General features: G+C 40.7%; 1 long non-coding RNA gene across 1 annotated transcript in view; it reads left to right on the top strand.

The window, feature by feature from the left end:
- Positions 1–22,583, top strand: part of LOC129392848 (uncharacterized) — a 272,680-nt gene that overhangs the window by 150,808 nt on the left and 99,289 nt on the right. Inside the window, exons 3-4 of the long non-coding RNA XR_008619517.1 lie at positions 17,803–17,922; positions 20,730–20,877. This is a non-coding gene — a long non-coding RNA (uncharacterized lncRNA). The remainder of the gene's footprint in view (positions 1–17,802; positions 17,923–20,729; positions 20,878–22,583) is intronic.

Raw genomic sequence — 22,583 nt, 5'->3', positions numbered from 1 at the left:
CACAAATCTCACTGCTAGAACTTAAGTCTCCATCGTCTCTGGTCTGTTCTACAATGGCCTCCAGCCTCACTGATCTCCATGCCTTCAAGTAGGCCCTCCCCTCCCATAATTCTTCCTTAAGGGTCATCATTGTAAAATACAGATTAGATTTCATCACTTCCCAGATAAAATTATCCAATGACTGGTCCGGGAAGATCCCACATGCTGCGGAACAACTAAGCCCGTTTACCACAACTACTGAGCCTGAGCTCTAGAGCCCAGGAGCCACAACTACTGAGCCCGCATGCCACAACTAATGAAGCCTGCACACCTAGAGCCTGTGTTCTGCAGCAAGAGAAGCCACTGCAACAAAGAGTAGCCCCCGCTCGCCACAACTAGAGAAAGCCCATGTGCAGCAATGAAGATCCAATGCAGCCAAAAATAAAAAGATAAATAAATAAATTAATTAATTAATTTTAAAAAAAAAGTCATACTCCTGGCTTTGCTTACTAAGCCCTACAGGATCCAGATGGTCCTCACCTCTCAAACCTCTTCTCATATTTCTCAACTCAACTACGGAGATCCAGCTACCTTGCTTTCTTTTCGCCCTATGAACAGATCAGCCTTGTTCCCTTCTCAGTCTTTGCACGTGATCTTCTTTCTCTTTGGAACAATCTTCCCTGTCCTTTTCCCCACCCCTCACTTCCCACCCCACCCAGATTTCTGCATGGCTGCCTGGGACTTGTGGTTCAGGACTAAATACACATCTCCTCCTGAGAGAGAGCTTCTCTGACGACACTAAATAACCCAGCATCCACATTCACTCACCGCTACTATTTTCCTATTTTAACTTCTTAATGGTATATAGTAAAACATAAGTTACCTGTTTGTTTGTTTTACATAAAATTTTAGTCTGTTTTCCCAATGAATATGTAAGCTCCTCGGGTGGAAGACTCTCTTGTTTAACTGTATCCCTGGGTGTCAATTGATATTTGGAGTCCTGATATCAGATTCAAGCCCTTGCTCTTAGTTGCCAGGACTCCAGCTCTGCTGAGCGCATAAGTGTCTGTTGTTCCCCTTGCTTTCAGAGCTCACTCATCCAGCTGAGATCAAGGCAAATACAGGTGCTACTGTTATTTACCATTTTTATCTGGGAGAATCTTTATACATCCTTTTCCACCTTTTTTTTTTTTGGAAGTAGAAGATATTTGGAAATCACACAAACTTTGAAGCTGGTTAGATATAGGTTTGAATATCAACCATGGCGTTAGGCAGATATTTTCACCTCTTAGTCTCTGTTTTCTCTTATGTGAAATGGTGATAATCTTTCCTATTTTTCAGAGTTTTATTTTATGTAATAAATAAGTAAATTTCACTGCCTAAAGATAGCAATCAATATCATTACTCTCATTCTTTATTAATTTGTTTGTCTCTAATTATCTTAAGAGTGCGGATGCCAGAGGGTGGGCTTTGATCTGGTCTGTGGACTTCAAGTTCCTTTGGCATCAGCTTGGTCCTGTGAGATGCTGTGAATCAGCCTTCGCTCCAGCGCTAGCTTTCTCTGAGCCACCTTCTTTGCTTAGGGCTGGAAACAGATAAACACAAAAGCACAGTGAACTTAGAACTTAGTGCAGTCCCACATACGTATTTCTTGGGTTATGTTGAGCAACTTACACTTTAATTTCTTTGAATTAGTCAACTTTTATTTCCCTTACCTGTATAATGAGACCAGTAGTTGTGTAGGCCTCACATCATGGTTTTTGTAGTGAACATCTCTGAGTTTGCCTTATGAGAATTGCCTCCAGTTCTCCTGGATCTTCTTTCCAGTCCCACTCCCATTTCCCGTCATGCACATGGTTTTTCTTAAGGAATAGAGAGTCAGTTCACCCAGAGGGGTGGGCAAGATGAACAGAACGTTTTTTTGCCAGGATTTTTTGAATTGATAAGTGCAAAGAAAGTATCTCTCCAGAGACAGACATTTTAAGATAAAAATCTTTGGAGCTGTTTTCTCCCTGCCAAAGGGAGAAACCTTTTCTGCAATAAGAGGGAATAAGTGACACATGCAGAGAAGACCAGAGAGGAGAGATACGGAAAAAGATGATGGACTTTGAGTTGCTGGTTCTAATTATCCCTAAAGCCAGGCTGCATCTGTGACCTTCATTTGGTCTGTTTATTTAAACTTCTTTGTAAGTTTTTAGGCAAACTTTATCCTTTTTTGCCTAAATGAGTTGGAGTCTTATGTCTCTTTTTTTTTTATTATTGGAGTAGAGTTGATTTACAATGTTGTGTTAGTTTCAGGTGTACAGCAAAGTGAATCCGTTATACATATACATGTATCCACTCTTTTTTAGATTCTTTCCCCATATAGGTCACTACAGAGTATTGAGTAGAGTTCCCTGTGCTATACAGTTGGGATTGACATATACACACTACTACATATAAAATAGGTAACTAACAAGGAGTCTTATTTCTGACACTTGCAGACAGAGGATCCAGAAAACCATCAGCCTTGTGGCCTTTGGTAAGTTATGTGCCTTTTCTGAGCCTTGGTTTCCTCAACTATAAAGGGCACGATACTTACTTTCATTTGAACACCAAACATGGTGTCTGGCACGTGGTTGGTGGTTCATATTAGGTAGCTATTAGTATTATTAACAATGTACAGCTGGCAGTGATAGAATCTCTCTGACTCACCTTCTCTCTCCCATTCTGTCTTATGAACAGGCCTTCAAAGGGAAAGCAGACTGAATGGTATGCAAGAAGTTCCATGAAGCAGAAAGTGTTTCTTACAGAGACTTCTGGAAAGCTTACACTATAGTCAGGCTAGGGAATTAGTGGAATTTGGAATCACTTAGTAATGAGAAGAGAGATTAGATTAGTGAGACGGATGTGGTCAGAATTTCTTAAGAGTTCTAACTACACTGTCTCCAGGGTACCAATTTAAATAATCTTGATCAAATTTTAAGTAAAACTTTTGATTGTTACCCTGAAAGCAGTTTTTTCCTTATTTAACAGTTGCCATTAACAGAACTAATTGGAGACAGAAAATGAAGGAAATGATAGAAAATAGAGTAAGAGTTGTGAGCCAGCTGTTATAGAGGTGAGGAATATAAATAGGGAACCACTTCCTCCTCACCCGTAAGTAAGAGAAGAAGAAGTCAAGTTGTGATAAAATATTAGTTTCAGTGTAACGTAGACAATCAATCCATGCTTTTTAAAAATTTAATACTTTATTTTTTGGAGCAGTTGTAGGTTCACAGCAAAATTGAACAGAAAGTACAGAGAGTTCTCATATTACACAAAACCTCCCCCATTATCTACATCTGACATCAGAGTGGTGTATTGGTTACAATCTTCCTTCACTTGGTAACATGCATTTAAGTTTCCTCCATGTCTTTTCATGGCTTGATAGCTCATTTCTTTTCAGCATTAAATAACATTCCATTGTGTGGATGGATATTAGCACCATTTATCCATTTTCTTACTGAAGGGCATCTTGGTTGCTTCCAAATTTTGGCAATTATTAATACAGCTGCTATAAAAATCCATGTGTGGGTTTGTGTGGACATAAATTTTAGATTCACTTGGGTTAATATCAAGGAGCATGATTGCTGGATTGTATGGTAAGAATGAGTATGTTTGGTTTTATAAGAAACAGTCAAACTATTTCCCAAGGGATTATAGCATTTTTCACCCCCATCAGCAGTGAATGAGCGTTTCTGTTGCTCCATATCCTCGCTAGCATTTGTTGTTGTAGTTGGCGTCAATTTTCTGAATTGTGGCCATTCTAACAGGTATGCAGTGGTATCTCATTGTTGTTTTTAATTTACATTTCCCTGGTGACATATGACGTGGAGCATCTTTTCATACACTTGTTTGCCATCGTATATCTTCTTTTATGAAGTATCTTTTCAGGTCTTTGGCCCACTTTTTAAATCAGGTTGCTTGTTTTCTTATTATTGAGTCTTAAGAGTTCTTTGTATGTTTTGGATAACAGTCCTTTATCAGATGTGTCTTTTGCAAATATTTTCTCCTAGTCTGTGACTTGTCGTCTCATTTTCTTGCGGTTATCCTTTTTTTTTTTTTTTTTTTTGGCGGTACGCGGGCCTCTCACTGCTGTGGCCTCTCCCGTTGCGGAGCACAGGCTCTAGACGCGCAGGCTCAGCGGCCATGGCTCACGGGCCCAGCTGCTCCGCGGCATGTGGGATCTTCCCGGACCGGGACATGAACCCGTGTCCCCTGCATCGGCAGGCGGACTCTCAACCACTGCGCCACCAGGAAAGCCCTGAGGTTATCTTTTTAATCCATGTTTCAAAATTGAAAATATAACTATTTATCTCGATGCACTTGCATTGGTGTGCCTTGGGTTTAAGAACATCTCAAGGCTGTATGTAATCTTCATCACTGCTCCACCATCCACCTCTGATTCTATGGACAATTGTTTATGGGCCAACTCATGCTATCCAGACAGTCACCTCGACTATTACTGTCTCTCTCACTTAACATATTTGCCAAAATTAGAGTAGCCAGAAATATCTTCATCGTGAAGAACAGTACAGCCTTAACTGATATCAAGCAGGACTAAGTTATAGCACCTGTTTTTTAAAATCTTTATCAACATAGGACAAGTATGAAGTGAATTGACTTTATCTCCTCCTGCTGCAATAAAGAGAAATACAAGCATCCTTCTTTATGCGGATAACCTTGTCGTATTCTCTAAGAGTGAACATAAGAAGCAGTGTAGGTCTATTGGCATCTTACTTCTATAAGGAGCAACTCAGCATAAAATTTTGCAAAACAAAAAATTCATTGTAATTGGTAGACATTCTATTTTAAGTATCCTCAGGCAAGAAGTCAATCTATTATGTCTTTTGTTAGGGATTCAGTCACTCTTGGCCCACAAGTGGATTTATTCTCTTATTCAGGCATGCATTTTGCTCCTAATTCATCCTGATGGCTCCTGAGAATCTAGTTCTTAAAATGAGATGTTTGCTAGTTTATGTATTGATGTTCTTTTATAGATGAGGCCAACAGCTGGTCACACACACATACCACACACACACGCACACGCACACGCGCACACACACACACACACACACACACACACACACATTACTATGAGCTAAAATGTAAGCAAGACTGAGCCTTCTTATTTCATGTTGCCTGGTGTTGAATTGTGGGGTTTCAAACAAATATGCATGCTTGAAAATATCAAACCTCTGCTTTGGGAAAAAAAAAAAAAACTTTATCTTTAGATAAAGTGCTGTTCTCTCTGCACTATTATAATTAAATTTTAATGCATGGCATATTTCCATTTTTACCTCAGCTGCCAGGAAACAGAATATCATTCGCTGCCTGTGATAGAAATTGATTACTTAACTTGGCTGTAGCCTGACAAGCCTCAATTGCCTCTGTGTCCTTTGGATAATTTTTTAATTGCTATTTATTATCAGCAGCATGCTTAATTTTTAGTCAATTTAAATGATTTTTGAAGACATTACAATGCATTCAATATCTTCTTTCAACAGAAATGTATTGAGTACTGTGCAAGTTATTGAGTTGTCTCTCAGCTTCAAACCCACCCTTTAATACTCAGTTTTGTACTGCCGGCTGGGGCTGGGACTGTGCAAACCACATTTTGGTTGGGTTAGCTGGCTCCATGTTAGACTCCACCAATGGCGGCGTCAGAAGGAGACTGCAAGTCTCGAAGAAGAAGAAGGGATATCCTCATTCCTCCCAGCTTCCAAAGGGCTTCCTTTCTGCTCTCTGTTCCCAGTAGTATCACCCAAGCAATACTTCTTCACCCCATAGCAGTTGTTCCTTCCCAAAGCAACAGCTGGATCCAATGTGCCGTTAGTTCTTTCAGTGTGAAAAGAGCCCGTTTCATCACACTTGCCATCTTGCCAGTCCCAGCCTCCAGCAGTCCTTCTTCAGAGATCTGGGTCCCAAGCCCACCAGGCCACTCCTCAGAGCTCAGAGACACCAGCCTTGAGAGCCCCCTTCTCACAGCCCTGAGTTTCAGCTCTGCAAGGACTCTCTCCTAGGTTTCTACATTTAACATTTCCAACATCTTCCTTATTCCCTGTGCCAGAGAGGTGGTATTTGTTTCCTGCTGTGGTTACTTCTAGGACACTTGAGAGTTCTCTTTGTACCTTTCAGGTACCTACTTAACAACTTAATAGTACTTAGCACCTCTTGATGTTAAATTCCCTCTCATCAAATAACTGATGTAATTTCTGATTCCCAGTTGATTCCTCTAATGCAGGTACTTAGCATGGATAAAACATAGTTCTAAGTGCCAAGGAACGGTCACGACCCAAATAAATCTGCTGCCTTCATAGAACTGATCTTCTTTTAGAGTTAGACAGGCAACACACATAAATAGGTATTACGATAAGTATTTTCCACTTTTTCACGATCATGAAACTGAATAAAACCAAGTAAGGGGAAAGAGAATGACCAGGGTGGCAGGAAGGGGCTGCTGTTGTGTGGGGTGGTAGAGAAAAGGCCTCTCTGGGCAGGTGGCATTTGAGCAGATTTGAAGGAAGTGTAGGATCAAATTGTACAGCTATGTGGAGCAATAGAGAGTAGGAAGTGCAAAGGTCCTGGGGGTGATGCATGCTTGCAATAGTCAGGAAATGGAAAGACCAGTGTGTTTCTAGCAAAGGGAGCAAGTGGGAAAGTGGTAGGAGATGAAAGCAGAGAAGAGGCAAGAGTCTGGAAGACCAGGTCCTGCAGGGCCCCGGGAGTCAGAGTAAGGATTCTGACTTTTCATCATCGTGAAATGGTAAGCCGCTGGAGGATTTGGAATATAGGAAGCACAAGCTAGTCCTCAATGATCAAAACCTTTCTTGGGGCCATGCATTTTTCTAAAAGCAAGTAATAGGGTAGTGAACAAAACTGGTTTATTCCTGCCCTTCTGGTGGCAATATAGAATATGTCTGATAAGTGCTGTGCAGAAAAGTAGAGCAGGGTCGAGGTGTAGGGAGTACCCAGAGGAGAAGAGCATGAAGGGAGCAAGGGAAGGTAGGAAGGCCAGGTAGAAGGCAATTGCAGTACTCTGGGCAGGAGTTGATAGTGGCTTGGACCATGATGGAGATGAAGATGTTTTTAAAGTGTGGTCAGATTCTGGATATATTTCTTATGTAGGGATGATAGAATTTTCTGATGATTTACACGGCTCCCCGTTGCTCTTAGAATAAAGTACAGGTCCCGATCATGGCCTACCAGATTTAGCATGGTCTCGTCTCTGCTTACGTTTCTAACCTCCTCTCTCCACTGGCTACCCCGTTATACACTGCTCGTTCACTCTACAGAACATGTACCAGGTCCTCCAGAGAGCCGTGCTCCCACTGTGCCAATGACATGCCAGTCCCCCTCAAGACCTTATTTACCTGAATAACTCCTTCCCCTCCTCCTTCAATTCCTGGCTTATATTTCCCCTATTCATAGAAACCTTCTTGTTTTCTGGAGATGAGGTTAGGTGTCTCTCCTATGAGCAAAACCCCAAGGCTGACTTGATCTTCACAGCTCATCAGACATCTAGAAAGCTGTGTGCACTCTTTTTCTTTTTTAAAAAAAATATTTTTTTATTTGGCTGTGTCAGGTCTTAAGTTGCAGCATGGGGGATCTTCGTTGCAGCATGCGGGATCTTTCTTTGCGGCACGCGGGCTTCTCTCTAGTTGTGGCGCGCGGGCTTCTCTCTAGCTGTGGCATGTGGGCTCGGTAGTTGCGGTGTGCGGGCTTAGTTGCCCTGTGGCATGTGGATCTTAGTTCCCTGACCAGGGATCGAACCCGCAGCCCCTGCATTGGAAGGTGGATTCTTAAGAACTGGAGCACCAGGAAGTCCCTGTGCACACTCTTGTTGTAATCAAAACTGTTTAGCCACAGCATTAACTCTGTTTTGCTTCAGAGCTCTTGGTTAGGGGAAGAGTTGAGGAAAGATCTCTTTACACCACGAACACCAAACTGTAGGACCCAAAGCAATAGAGATGCTTGGCAGGCGTCATACCATCCAGTGAATACTTGACATAGACACTCCTCAATGGGTTCATGTTTAGAAACAAGCTTATAATAATGAAAAATAATTAGAATTGAATTTTTTGTTTTGGAACCTAGTGCTTTGCCATTATGGCCTCAAAATGCCCTTATTTTCTCAAGATTGTAGTTTATTATATTCACTTTTTTCAAGGTCTTGTTTTTACTCCTTGATTGTGACCGTACAACAGCTTTTATTCAATAGCTCACAACACCCTGTAGAAAGAGCTATTGCTTCTTCTATTAAAACAGCATGCAAAATATATCACATGCTCATTTCCCGAAATATGGAGTGAATTTCTTTAAACCTTGGAAACACTTCATTTCCATGAAATAAATCTTCCCAAACTGGTAAATTCCCTGAGATTATCATAACAGACTTAAGTCGAACTGAGAAAGGATTTCTATTTTGAGAGAATAGTGCTTTTGGCAGTCAGTAGAGCCTTCTGTAGACATCTTTTTGAGAACGGGATAACTCATCTGAATTCATCACAGCCAGAAATAAAGATTCTTGGTGCCTGATGTAGGTGCATTACCGGAAGGATGGTAAGTCTGGCTTAGTATTGCTTGCAAAATTTATTTATGGTTGGCACTCTCAATGTGTTTAAAAAAAACTCTTTTCACATTTGGTTAAATGTTTCTGTCTTGCTTTTCATTATTTATTTGAAGTCTGCCTTCAAAATGCTCAAAATAAGGTTGTTGTTGGACAGATCTCTATCTGAAATCCAGGAAATAGTTTTCATTTTGGCCCCAGTTAGAACCCACATCATGTATATTAATGCAATTTTCTCATTTTAAACTACTTTTTGTTTCTCTGCTGCAGCCAGGCTTTTATTAACATGCTTAAACCAATAAATCCTCATCTGTACTGGAGTGAGCTAATTGTGTCCTTAATGAAGAGGGCTGAATCTCATTTGTCAAATTTATGTTTGCACACAGCCTGCCTCATTGAATGCAGACCAGCTTAAGGAAGAGGAGTATCTTTCCAAAGAACTATGTTGAATGAGTACTTCCAAAAACATCTTTCCATGCTAATGACATTTTAAACAACTTAATTCTGTAAATTTTATTTTTGTTGGAGGTATGCAAACTCTTCCTACTAGAATATTTATAAATTTACTTCATGATATGCCATTTTCTGTTGGTTAGAATACTCATCTTACCCACAAAACTCTTTCTTATATGAAAAATATATCGTCATTATCTTGTTTTATTACTTCCCCTTAGAATGACTTCTCTGTTCTTCTTTGCTTGGCTAAATCCTTTGCCCCTTTCAATCCAGCTAAAATCTCATCTTGCACCCTTACCTAATTTGGGCAGAATATTGTGGAGATCATGGAGATTTCACTACTAAGTGTGTTGTGTGCTTAACTGGGGTCAATACAAGCAAATATTTCCTGGCTGTCAAAGATACCTCCACCTATAAGAATGACTTTAATTTGTTGTTGTCTTAATGGAAATTATAGGGTACTAGAATAAGTTTTATTTGTTTGCTTCTATAATAATCCCAAGATTCATTGTAGAAGACATTGGTTGCTTTGGCCTTTCCAGATGTCTTTTACCTTTATCCAGGTAATAGCACTCTGATGTACAGTACCTTCCAGTGATGCCTCCAGCTCTGAACATATAACTGATCAGAATAAATGAGGTTCAATTCGTAAACTCTTGTTACACATGTTGGCCAAGAGAAGCCTTCATCGCGTTAGACTTGGGGCTATGAGGATATTACCCTTGAGTTCTGGGGACCATCATGATGGGAAAGCATACTTGAAAATTAAGCCATTTCAGAAGAAAGAAGGCATATGGGAGAGATCACTTCCTGGCAGTATTGAGTACCTGAATCCAAGTGTGCCAGAAGCCAGAGACTCCTAGGTTTTTTAGTTACATAGTCAATAAATTTCTTTTATTTCTTATTTATTTATGCTTTTGCTTATACAAAATTGGGTTGTTTTGATAATTGCAGTTGAAAGAACTCTGAAAAAATATTTCAGTTCTGATTTTATAAATGAAGAAATTAAGCTGAGAGAGATTTAGAAAACTGCAGAACTAGTAACAAGTAAAACTGGAATTGCTAGTCAGGTATATCTGCCTCTATGGCCCATTCTCTCTCTGCTCTACCATGTTGCATTACAATTTTCTGGTATGTTTTGGCTGATATGTTTTGGCTCCTGTGCTGATATGTTTTGGCTCTTCCAAAAATTTTCATTTATCTATTTTTTGATGGATAAAGTCCATGACTTGCAGGTGTATCATTTTCTACTAGTATTTTGGAGGAAGAGAATATGAGGGACACAGAAACTTTTGTGTTCTGAGTACTTATAGTAGAAGCGCCATTAATACCATTGAGTTTTCCAGTGATTGACAGTCATTATATGTGGTCTTTCTCTGGGTTCAAAGAACCGTGGTTGAAGTCAAAGCCATTCTTGTTCATAGAGCAGCCTACTAGTCTCTGAGTTTGTGTTGCTTGTGTCTATTTGTTCACAATCCCTATCTCCATCAAGTTGCGTTATTTTCAGAAACACAAACAAGTTGAGTTCGCCCATCACAAGGACACTTACATTGGAAATATTGGGAAAATGGTGACTATTCCTAGGCTGGATCAGAGACAGTGTTGAAAGAAACATCTAAATTTTATTCCTGGAATTGTCACTGAATTTCAGGGTGGCCTTGGACAAAATTATTTTTCTAGGTTTCTCCAAAGGGAAGAGAATATAGGGGTGGGGGAGGAATAACCAAACAGTTCTCAAAGTATACATTTATTCTTTGCAGTGTTAAGTACTACATTCCCATTTTCCTGAAATTACTGTGAACTCAGAGGCCAGCTCTCAGAGATAGCCTTTTGAAATTCTAAAAATAGTTTTTTTCTTTTCATTTATAGCTAGAAGAACAAAACCAAAATCAAAACAAATAGGAAACAGGCTTGGTGCACAATTCTTGCCTGTAAATGTCCCCATTAGCTCAGTGTATGTGTTTTTGTTGGCCTTTGGAGAAGACTCGAGGTCTATTATGGTTTTGTTGATGGCTAACAGTGTTCTTGGCGCCGAGTGAGATATAGAAGAAGGTACCAGATCCGCCCAAAGGCGCTTGCAACCTAAGTTAGTAAAACACACAACTCGCTATTAGTCTTGACCTTGCTGAAAATTGGGCTTAAATATCAGTAGTACTAAATTCCAGAATATTTCTATTTATGCCCCTCTGGGATGGGCAGGAATGACATTGTGGAGCAACTGTATTGCCTGGTATGCTTCCTTTCTTCCATTTTTAGCATCTCCATCTTTCTTCCATGCTCCAGGGCTTTTTCCATGGCTGAGCCAAACACGTACATGGTCTCTCGGCATCCACTTGCTTGGCTGTAACATTCACCTTCACTTTAGTTCATTATAGTCAACTCTCATTTTTCTCCACCTACTGCAAGTGGTAGGAAACAGTATTGGCCCAGATAGATCCTAAATAATTTTTTTATGTGGGAACAATTTTTCTTCTTATATATATTTGTGTGAACACCCATGACACTTCAAACAAAACAGTGAAGAGTCTGAAGACCCCATTAGACAGGGATTGAAAACTGTCCAACATCCTCTGCCCATGTAGTTGTTTTTTTTTTTTTTCTTATTGTTAGGGAAGGAAAATATTACACCTCAGACTCCCGGATGTTCATACCTTTGGGAAGGGTGGGTGAAGTAGGAGAGGTAGTCGGGGGAAGTGGAGAATCACTGGTGGGGCAGAGCCTGGAAAAAGGAAATTCATAATTTGAAAGCTAATTTTTTCAAATGGCTGGTCTCAGGTTATTGCCAAGGAGAAGTCTGTATGAGAAAGAATAAATAAAAAGCGTGGTTTAAGAGTTAAGCAGATTGTTGATCTTGCCCCTAGTCCATATATAACCTCTGCTTATAAGCAATCAGAAGTGTGCTGGGTTTGGTATATAAAGCTAATTGAAATCTGCTGCTGAGGATTAATCTACATCAGTGAAACAAAGGGACTATGGCTGCATGCAATAGCATGGATGAATCTTTCTTTTTTTAAACTATTCCCATATTGTTATTTTCATCACAGTTAAATATATCTTTAATAATCATTTTAGAATGTAAATTCTCACCTATTTAAAAAAATTTTGGAATGGATTATTTGAGGTAGAATCATTGGATCAAGGGATATGAACATTTTAAGACTTGATATACTCTAAACTTTTCAGAATTATTAAAATTAATTTACATTTTCATCAGCTAAATTTGATGATACCTGGATTGCTTGGATGAATCTTTTTTTAAAAAAGATTTAATTTTATTTATTTTTGGCTGCGTTGGGTCTTCGTTGCTGCTTGCAGGCTTTCTCTAGTTGTGGTGAGAGGGGATTACTCTTTGTTGCGGTGCACGGGCTTCTTGTAGTGGCTTCTCTTGTTGTGGAGCACGGGCTCTAGGCACGTGGGCTTCAGTAGTTGCAGCACGTGGGCTCAATAGTCGTGGCTTGTGGGCTCTAGAGCAAAGGCTCTGTAGTTGTGGTGCACGGGCTTAGTTGCTCCGCAGCATGTGGGATCTTCCTGGACCAGGGGTCGAACTCGAGCCCTCTGCATTGGCAGGCGGATTCTTATCCACCGTGCCACCCCGGGAAGTCCCTCATTTGGATGAATCTCATAACCATATGTTGAGCAGAAGAAGCCAGACACAAGAGACTAGAGACTGATTAATTCTATTTAAGAAAAGTTCAAAATAAGGCAATTAGTCTATGGTATTAAAACTCTTGGAGAGGGCTTCCCTGGTGGCGCAGTGGTTGAGAGTCCGCTTGCCGATGCAGGGGACATGGGTTCGTGCCCCGGTCCGGGAAGATCCCACATGCCGCGGGGCGGCTGGGCCCGTGAGCCATGGCCGCTGAGCCTGCATGTCCAGAGCCTGTGCTCCGCAACGGGAGAGGCCACAGCAGTGAGAGGCCCGCGTACAGCAAAAACAAACAAACAAACAAAAAAAACAAAAAAAAAAACTCTTGGAGGGGTGGTGACTGGAAGAAGGGGTGATGAAGTACCCTGGGATGTTTGAAATGTTCTATTTCTTGGTCAGGGTGATGGTTGATTGGGTGTGCTCCCTTTGTGAAAATTTATCAAGCTTTAACCTTGTAATTTGTGTATTTTTCTGTCTATATTTTGTACTCACTTTTAGAAAGATTACTTAAAAATTGTTTATGTCTATTAGAGAGATGTTTGCATGCATATGTGTTGTTTGGAGCCACTTCTACTAAATTGTTGAATTTGCTTGTTTTTCAAATTAGTAGCTGACTGACATTTGATTTCTGGGAAGTATTTGTTAAGTAAATAATTTCTGGTTAAAGAAAGGAGCCAGTAAGTCTTGGACAGTAGCCTGATGGTTACCTAAGTATTATGGGTTGGTATGTGCCCTTATCGCAATCAAAGGTAGTTAAGCCAAGAACCGAGTGAGCTTAGGGTGCTGTTATGAGTTCAGGGGCAGAGCAGTGAGTCTAGATTATGGCAGTTTCATGGGAGATGAAAAATGACTTGTCCTCCATTGTTCCTCAGATCCTGAGATGTGTGAGAGCTACTGTGACCCTCCTTCACTCCATGGCCAACTTCTGTCTCTCTCTCTCTCTCACTGGAGGGGAGTAGGCATTTAAAAGACTGTGGTTGACCTGGTATATAAGAGATCAGAGAGAGAAGAAACGACACAGGAATGAGAAGGGAGAGGAGGGAAACAAAAGGGAAAAGTGAAGTAAGCCAGTAGCTAATTAAGCTAATTAATTAAGTCGAGCTAATCTGGAGGTTGTAAACTTTAAAGAAAGACCAACCAATAATGACAAAATAGTAAGATCTTCACACTATCCTATTTTTTAAAAACATGTTCAAAATATACTTACTATATGTTAGGAACTGCCTCCATGCTATATGCCCTATATAATTCCATTTAATTTTTTTAAATAAATTTATTTATTTTATTTATTTATTTTTGACTGCATTGGGTCTTCGTTGTGGTGCGCGGGCTTCTCACTGCGGTGGCTTCTCTTGTTGCCGAGCATGGGCTCTAGGCACGTGGGCTTCAGTAGTTGTAGCTCGCGGGCTCTAGAGCGCCGGCTCGGTAGTTGTGGCGCACGGGCTTTGTTGCTTCACAGCATGTGGGATCTTCCTGGACCAGGGCTCGAATCCATGTCCCCTGCACTGGCAGGCGGATTCTTAACCACTGCACCACCAGGGAAGTCCCTAACTTTAATCTTATAAAATTGAGGGATCAGGAGGATTTTGAACACAGTTTGTTAGACTCCAGTCTACACATGTTCTTATTCACTAAAGCATACCCTCTTATTCAGAGCCCGCTGAGTCAGAATAATGATGCAATGTATTAAGTACCTACAGCATCTCAAGGACCTTTATTTCATCTTTTATTCTATAAAATCTTATTGTAGTAAGAAACGTAACTTGAGATCTGCCCTCTTAAATTTTTGAGTGTGGAACACATTATTGTTGACTACAGGTGCAGTGTTGTACAGCAGGTCTCTAGAATTTATTCATCTTGCTTAACCGAAACTTTATGCCCGCTGATTTGTCACTCCCCATTTCTCTCTTCCCCTGGCCACTGGTGACCACCGTTCTGCTCTGTGAGTCTATGAATTTGACTATTTTGTTTTATTTATTTTTTAAAATTTATTTATTTATTTACTTGGCTGCGCCACGCGTCATATAGGATCTTATTTCCCCAACCAGGGATTGAACCTGCGCCCCCTGCGTTGGCAGCGTGAAGTCTTAACCACTGGACTACCAGGGAAGTCCCTGAATTTGACTATTTTAGATACCGCATATAAATGGAATCATGCAGTACTTATCTTTCTGTGACTGGCTTATGTCATTTACCATGATACCCTCCAGGTTCATTCATGTTGTCACATATTACAGAATTTCATTTTTTAAAGGCTGAATAATAGTTCATGTGTGTAAATACCACTTTTTCCTTGTCCATTCATCTGTCAATGGACATTTAGGTTGTTTCCACATCTTAGCTATTGTGAATAACGCTGTGAATATTGTGTTAATATCTCTTTCAGATCCTGATTTCAGTTCTTTGGGATAAATACTCAGAAGTGGGATTGCTGAATCATACGATAGTTCCGTTCTTAATTTTTTGAGGCACCGCCATACTGCTTTCCATAGTGGCTGCACCAGTTTGCATCCCTACAACACTGTACAAGTGTTCCAATTTCTTTTGTACCTGTACATTTGTCTCCACCAACATACTTCATCTTAAATAATTTGTTTTTGTTCCTTCTGATCGATATGTGCATATGGCTACGTGCGGTTCCCTGTGTCCATTTGTCTCTGCTACTTGTTACTGGCTGTGACCTTATCATTTGGGATTCTAACCAATGGCAGGACTGCATGGAGCCACTCCAGGCCGCGTGGAGCCTCTGGCCACGCCGGTCTGGGCTCATTCCTCCTCACCGTCCATCCTCCCCACCAGGGCTTGTCTGGAACTTTACCAGCTCCCAAGGGTAAAGATAGGTCACTGGGCAGATGACCGTGTGCCTCTAACTACTGACCCTGATTTGTGTGTACTGGCTTTGAGGGAGGATTCTTGTGGCTTCTCTTTACTCCAGGTTTATATTTAAGCAAAGATTAGATTTGCTGCACTCTTCTAACTGACACATGAAGGGTTGGATGTGCATCATTGGATAGTATCCCACAAAACCAATGGGCTGTAGAAGTCGATTGGCCCAAGTACACGTGATCAACTTGAGCATTCACATTTGAATGACTAAAACATTTCGTGAAGGTCGGTTAAAGGATCATCACAAGTATTTGAGTATCCATGACCTGCAAGTATTATGCCAGGTAATTTGGGGGATACAGAGGTGTAATGTCAAAGGCTGGAACGAAGACAACTGAGATCAGGCTGTCAAGTACTGTACTGAAAAGCAGACTGTGCTGAATGAGGTAATTAGGAAAAGGAGCTACCGATGGGCGCATGCTAAGATGGGAGACATAGTCACTTTAAAGTACAGGTAAAGTGATCTTTCCATATGCCTACACGAATGATCACTTCTATGTCTTTGCAAATCAGATACAATGATAATTGGTGGTTTGTGTAGATTATTATGTCTTCACTGGCCAGATAAGTTAGGACATGCTAGTTTAAGCAAATGCATGCAGATTTTCTCTAAATAGGATCTTTCTGAGCTTTTTTAAAATGATGCTTTCTAAACTCCAAGAGAGAGATGAATTTTCTAGTATCCCACGTTTTGCACCTTGAAAACATTTTTATATGAGATGTCTTCTGGAACTAGTTTTTAGAAAGTCTGGAGATCATGGTTTGACATTTTCCAAGTCATCTGCCTGTCATTTCATGTTCTTCTTTCTTTTAAGTCTGAAGGAGAAAATCTAGGTAGCATAATGTAGTGGAAAAGGAACCAGAGAGTAGCCCAAGATCTGGGCTCATCACTCAAGGTTGTTTTGGTTTCACCTACTAGGAAGATAAATCCACCCCTGCTGTCCTTAAAAAAGTGAACCTACTTGAAACTCATTGACCCAGAGACTGCACCATCCAAAGGTTTTCAGGTTTTCTAAGCTAGGGAACAAATCCAGCTGTAGACCCTTTAGATGCATTCCCAACATGCATTTTTCTTTTATTTGCTCAAAATGCTCAGCTCTGAGCACTTATCTTGTGGTTCATTTTGTGTTTGCCCAGAACAACGCCCCACAAATGGAATAGATCAGTGTCAGAAAAGTTCTAAAGGGATGTGTCAGTTCAAGTCTCCTATTTTACACGTGAAGAATCTAAACTTTCTTTGGAGTTTGATTTTCCCTTGGATTATAATAGTAGTTAATGTGATAATGTCACCTGATTGAGAGTCTGTGCCACTTCCTATAGTGGCACACAGAGGCCCTAGGAGCTCTCTGAGGTTTGAATCCCTTGACACAAGGCTAACCTATGGGAAATGCCCAGGGGAAATTCCTCAGTTTCACCCAGATCCTTTTACTGTTCTCAGACATAGTGATTAAATATAGTTACTCTTATCTCTTGGGGAAAAATATTCAACACAACCAATTAAGATTCAAAAACTCCATCGGTCTGTTAGGGATTTACCTAACTGTCCCAGAACTACAAACCTCCCTCCTAAACACAAAACAAAACAAAACAAAACAAACAAAACCTATTAACATATCTTGGATTCTATTCTATCAAGGGTCCCAGGAAATGATTTGAGTTTAACACTTGAGGGTTTCAGAATAAGTGCTGGGGAAAATGCATGGTGTCTGTAAACCTCAAGCAATTTAACTGTGGCTGCCAAGGCATCCACAGAAAGAGTTTTTCAATTGGTATATTTATACTTTCTTTACTTAGTATTGATTCTAAATAAGGATGAAACCCATCCTTGATGGGAAGCCTGTGAGTAAGAACAGATGAATTAAAGTTTGTTTTATCTTCCCACTTTCCTTTGGCTGTAGCCAAAAAAAGCCTTCCTTTTAGAGGCAAGCGGGATGTATTCTAGAGGCGCTGCCACTGCTTTCAGAGCAACTGATGATGAAGTGGTAGGACAGTCCAGGGCAACAACAGGAGTGCTGGGTTGTGGTGCAGGTCCAGGGCTTTGGAAACTTTTCATCTGTAAAACTGGGGGAAATAGACCATCTTGAAGGCCCACAGTTCTGTGAACTTCCTCCACTACATGCTGTATATTGATGCCCAGGCCTGCCATTTTCTAAACCCTATATTCCTCTTAAAACACCTGCTTTGGAGACACTGATAAAGCATGTTCTCTCTCTCTCTCTCTCTCTCTCTCTCTCTCTCTCTCTCTCAGGTCTTGCAACAGACTGATTTCACCTTATATATTTGTTCATCGATTATTTGTAGGATTGAGAATAATCTCTGGGTAATTTCCCTTATGGCAGAAGATGAGTGGAGAGAATGAATGACCAAGGTATGATTGTTTAGACATCGTCCGCTCATAGTTGTGTGTGTGTGTTATATACAAACACCATTAAGTCAGACCCACTCAAATAGGAATTGTGATGATTCTCCAAAACTAAGGTAGGGTTCGAGTTCATCTGTGCTTCGGGTATGCAATAAAGTTTGTGACTATGCAGAGAGATCATGTCCGTACTTTAAAGAACAGTCTTTTCCAACACTCTGGCCGTTCTGCCCCTACCTAGGTATAATCCGCCCCTACTCGCAGCCTGTTTTCTAAGTCCTGGCACACAGCTACTCTCCCCTGTGAGGTGACACTGCTGGGGCTTGGCTGATATGTTTTTACTTCCTGGAGTTCCCTTCCTCTCCCTCTTTCCCCTCTGTAATCCCCCTTATCTTATATAGTTCATTTTAAATGCCCTGAATAAAGTCACCCCTCATTCTCCACCATCTGGATTGACTGTTCTCCTTCCAAGAGTTCCAGAGTTCAGGAGCTCCATGATAATCTATTCATATCTCCAATAGAGTACTTATTTCATTCTGCCTGATATCATAGTAAGATGTTGAAAGAGGGATAGTAAGAAAGTAGAAAAAGAACAGGCTTTGGAAATACAGAGGAGATTTAACTCTGGAAAACTCTAGCTGAAAACTGTCAGGCAAGTTATTGAGCTTGTTCGAATCTTAGTTTTCTTCTCTCTAAAATGGACATAATAACCACTTTGTCAGCGTAAAATGAGCTAATATATATAATGAGCGTAACACCATGCTTATTGTGTGGTGGGTGATAAATATAGGCTGTTATTATCAATAAAAATGATATAGGAATTTTATCTTTTTGTCATTTTCTTAGTGTTTTCACTTTTGGAAAACTGTATCTGTTTGAAAAGTGTTTGTTGAATAAAGAAACAACTCCCTTGACATATTTTAAATTCCTGTTATCCCTGTAGAGCTGCTACAAAATTTCATGCAATCCTCCTAAATGAATAAAGAATAGAAATGTTTGATGAGGTAAGCAGAGGTGTGATGATATGATGACACAGTTTTTCCAAACTACTTAATTTATTCACCAATGTAGCAGTTCCATGAGGCAACACTTGGGATTGATTTATTAAATCGTCTTGAGACGATTGTCTTGAGAATTTTCTGTGCACTGGACTCTGTACTTGGAGGATAGCAATGTTCGGCAATAGCAACTGATAATTATTATTATTATTATTATTTTTTTTTTTTTGTGGTACGCGGGCCTCCCTCTGCTGCGGCCTCTCCCGTTGCGGAGGACAGGCTCCGGACGCGCAGGCCCAGCGGCCATGGCTCACGGGCCCAGCCGCTCCGCGGCATGTGGGATCCTCCCAGACCGGGGCGCGAACCCGGTTCCCCTGCATCGGCAGGCGGACGCGCAACCACTGCGCCACCAGGGAAGCCCAAGCAACTGATAATTATTGATCATCAGTAATTATGCCTGGGCCTGGACATAGGGTTTTAGATGGATGAGTTAATACAAGCAATACCAACAATAATTTTACGAGGCAGATAGTAATATTGTCCTCATTTTACAAAAATGAAAGTGAAGCCCAAAGAGATGGAATAACTAGTCCAAGTTCATAGAGATAAAATGGCAGATACTGTATTCAAACCCAGGCACCTGACTCACCAAATCCACTGCTACTACTAATGCCAGGTGAGACTTTGTCCCCAGGCAGTTTCCACTCTTAACTGAATAAAGGCAATCAGTGCAATGTAATACACTCTCCAATCCAAGGAACTCTTAGGTGATTTGGAGCACATAGGAGATGCCATCAGAAAAACAATGGATTTGCTAGGCATTCTGCCTCTTTCCCCCCCCAGTTACTTCCTCAGTTAGTCTAGAAAATTTCTTGACTAGTTATTGGTGGGTTTTCCCCTCACTTTCTCATAGAACTACTATGATTCATTTAGCTGGAGGTTTCAACCGAGCGGGGAAAGTCAGCTTTTGGTCATGTTTACTCATTGGCTATGTATAGGAGTTACATTCGGTCATTCAAAGAAATCAAACATTTGATTGTATTCAGAACAATACTGCTTCTGGCCTCTGAACTAGATAACACTTCTGCTATCTCTAGTTCCTCTGATACAGTTCTACAAACACTGCAGCAGCTATTCTCAGAATACTTTCTGCATGAACTTTGATTCTTTTAAGTGTGGCTGTGGAAAAACCAAAGAGAAAATATAGAATTAGTATAGCAGCAGCAGGCTGGCCAGACTTAATTCAGATCCTACAGGTACAACAACTTTTCTCAGAGCCACTTAAAGAAACCATTAGGATTCCAAGGAGAAGGAATGATCAAATAAATAGGTGTCTTTCTCTCACCTCTCTGAGACAGAACTTGGTTCAGGTTCACAATCTAGCAGTGGACACGTGTGTGCACAACTAGGGCTGCAGAAAGCCTGGTTTTACAAAGTAGATGTGCACACAGTGGCATAGAGCTGTGGAAATAATGTCCTTTTTATCTGGTTCCCCATAAAGTGAAATAGAAAATGGAGAGGCAGGCATGACTGGGAGTCTGGGTGGAACTTCTCCAGCTCACTTCCTGCTTGGTGGAATTGCCTTCAGTGCTGTGTACTTGCCCACAGCCTGGGGAAACCTGCAAGCAGTCCCTTGGCCTTGTGGGAATTCGTGTAACCTGTTTTGCTAAGTCTGACTAAGGCACGGTGTGCAGGTAGATAATGAGAATCTAGCAATTAGAGCTAAGTCTTCTGTACTTTTCATGTTCCAGACACAATACTAGTCTATTTAATGATCTTGGCAACCCTATAAGTGCTTTTATTATTCCCATTTTACAGGTAAAGAAACTGATGATGAGGGAGATTAAATAATGTGCTCAAGGACATACAAGGTACATGGCAGAGCTGGGATTTCCTTCAGCCGTCGAACTTTATGTCCTAAGCCTTAATCATTATGTTCCTGGGTATCCAGTACTTCACAACACAGGTAAGTGGAGCCTCCATGTGCAAGTAGCTCTAAGAGCATACAAGCATACTGTGCCAGGGATCCAGAGGGGTCTGGGAGTGCTAACTGTTAGAAAGTGAGCATGTACCATCCTGGGATAGACATGGTCCTTTGGTTTTGGGGTGGTAGGAGAAGCCAAATATACAGACTGCAGCATCAGGAGTGGTTGGGAGCAGATGTGTGGTTAGAAGGACTTGGAATAGTGTCTTCCTGGTGATCCAGAAACAGAGTTTTGCAGCCTGCTGATGAACCCATTTTGAAGAAAGGCTGTGGTGATTTTCTTTGAGCCTAAAATTTCTTACCCTCTGCTCAGATAGGCATCGTTCATCATTTTAGTGCTCAAATCCAATATTGGTATCAATTGAATAGGAAAACGGTAGTTATTTTTCATTCAGTGGATGAGTTTAAATAGATATTTTTGTTTTGGCTGTGGGAAACTATAATGAAATTGAACTAGCCTTCCAAATGCAGGCTGCACCATGTAATTAGGTGGATAAACATGGCTGTAGAAGTTAGAACTGCATGAACCTTTAACGAGAAGCAGAGAAAAGAATATTATAGACATTTATTGGTGAGGATATAATTCTGACTGTGGCCAAAGGAGCAATGTTTCCTTGACGATAGCTTTACCCCTAGCTTTAGTAAATATGTGACTTTGTTTACTGCCCTGAAAGAGAGTGTTTTCAGTTGAAGATAGTCATTATTCATTTCAGCTTTTGACATCAGAACTAGAAGGCACTGATGTAAAACCTCTTATTCATTTAAGTTTTCTTAAGGAGTGCCTTGATTTCGTGTGGAAAAGAAGCACAATTTAGGGTACAAAACAAAAGCCTGACTCTAGTGTTTTCTATATGAGGTTTAGGTCTTTCTTTGAAATGAGGGAGAGTCTGAAAAAATGTGATTTCTTTCTATGCTGTATCTCCTCCAGCCATTTTTAGTGAATTGCATTGTACAGTGTTTACTCAAGCCAGGTTTCTCCTGGGTGTTTTTGCCCCTTTGAGCCCTCTGGTCATCCTGTCAATCATTTTATGTGTTTTATGTAGTTGGCATGTGCTTCACAGGTAATTAGGAAAATAACAGTGCAATAACACCCTTGCACAAATATCTTTAAGCATTAGTGAGTAGGCCTGTGGGAGAGAAACTGAAAGGCGAGACCACTGGGCCAAATTATAAATGCATTTGAATGTGATGAACATTATGAAGTTACATTGCAAAAAGGCTCTGTTTGCGCTCTTGCATCGAGTGCATGAAAGTGTCCATTTTCCTGCACTTTTGTCATCACCAGATATTATTTTTTAATTTTTGTACATCCAATGGGTGAAAAATGTCATCTTAGTGTTGTTTTAATTATTTCTAGTTCCTCGGTAACCACAAGGTTGAATATCTTTTAATATTTATTGGCGATTTGCTCTCGTCTTTTTTTGAACTGTCCGAATCCTTTGTGCGTTTTCCTAGTGGTTTCAGTGCGTTATTCTTAGGCTTATAAGAGCTATTAATATTATGAATATTGATATTTTCCCCCACTGTTCCTTGTTTTTTGAAGATCTTTTTTTTTTCTTTCTTTTTTTTTTTTTTGCGGTACGCGGGCCTCTCACTGCTGCGGCCTCTCCCGCTGCGGAGCACAGGCTCCGGACACGCAGGCTCAGCGGCCATGGCTCACGGGCCCAGCCGCTCCGCGGCATGTGGGA

Source organism: Physeter macrocephalus, chromosome 15 (assembly GCF_002837175.3).
Source record: "Physeter macrocephalus isolate SW-GA chromosome 15, ASM283717v5, whole genome shotgun sequence".
Lineage (NCBI taxonomy): Eukaryota > Metazoa > Chordata > Mammalia > Artiodactyla > Physeteridae > Physeter > Physeter macrocephalus.
Note: the sequence above shows the minus strand (reverse complement) of the source record. Positions and strands in the feature narration are given on the sequence as shown.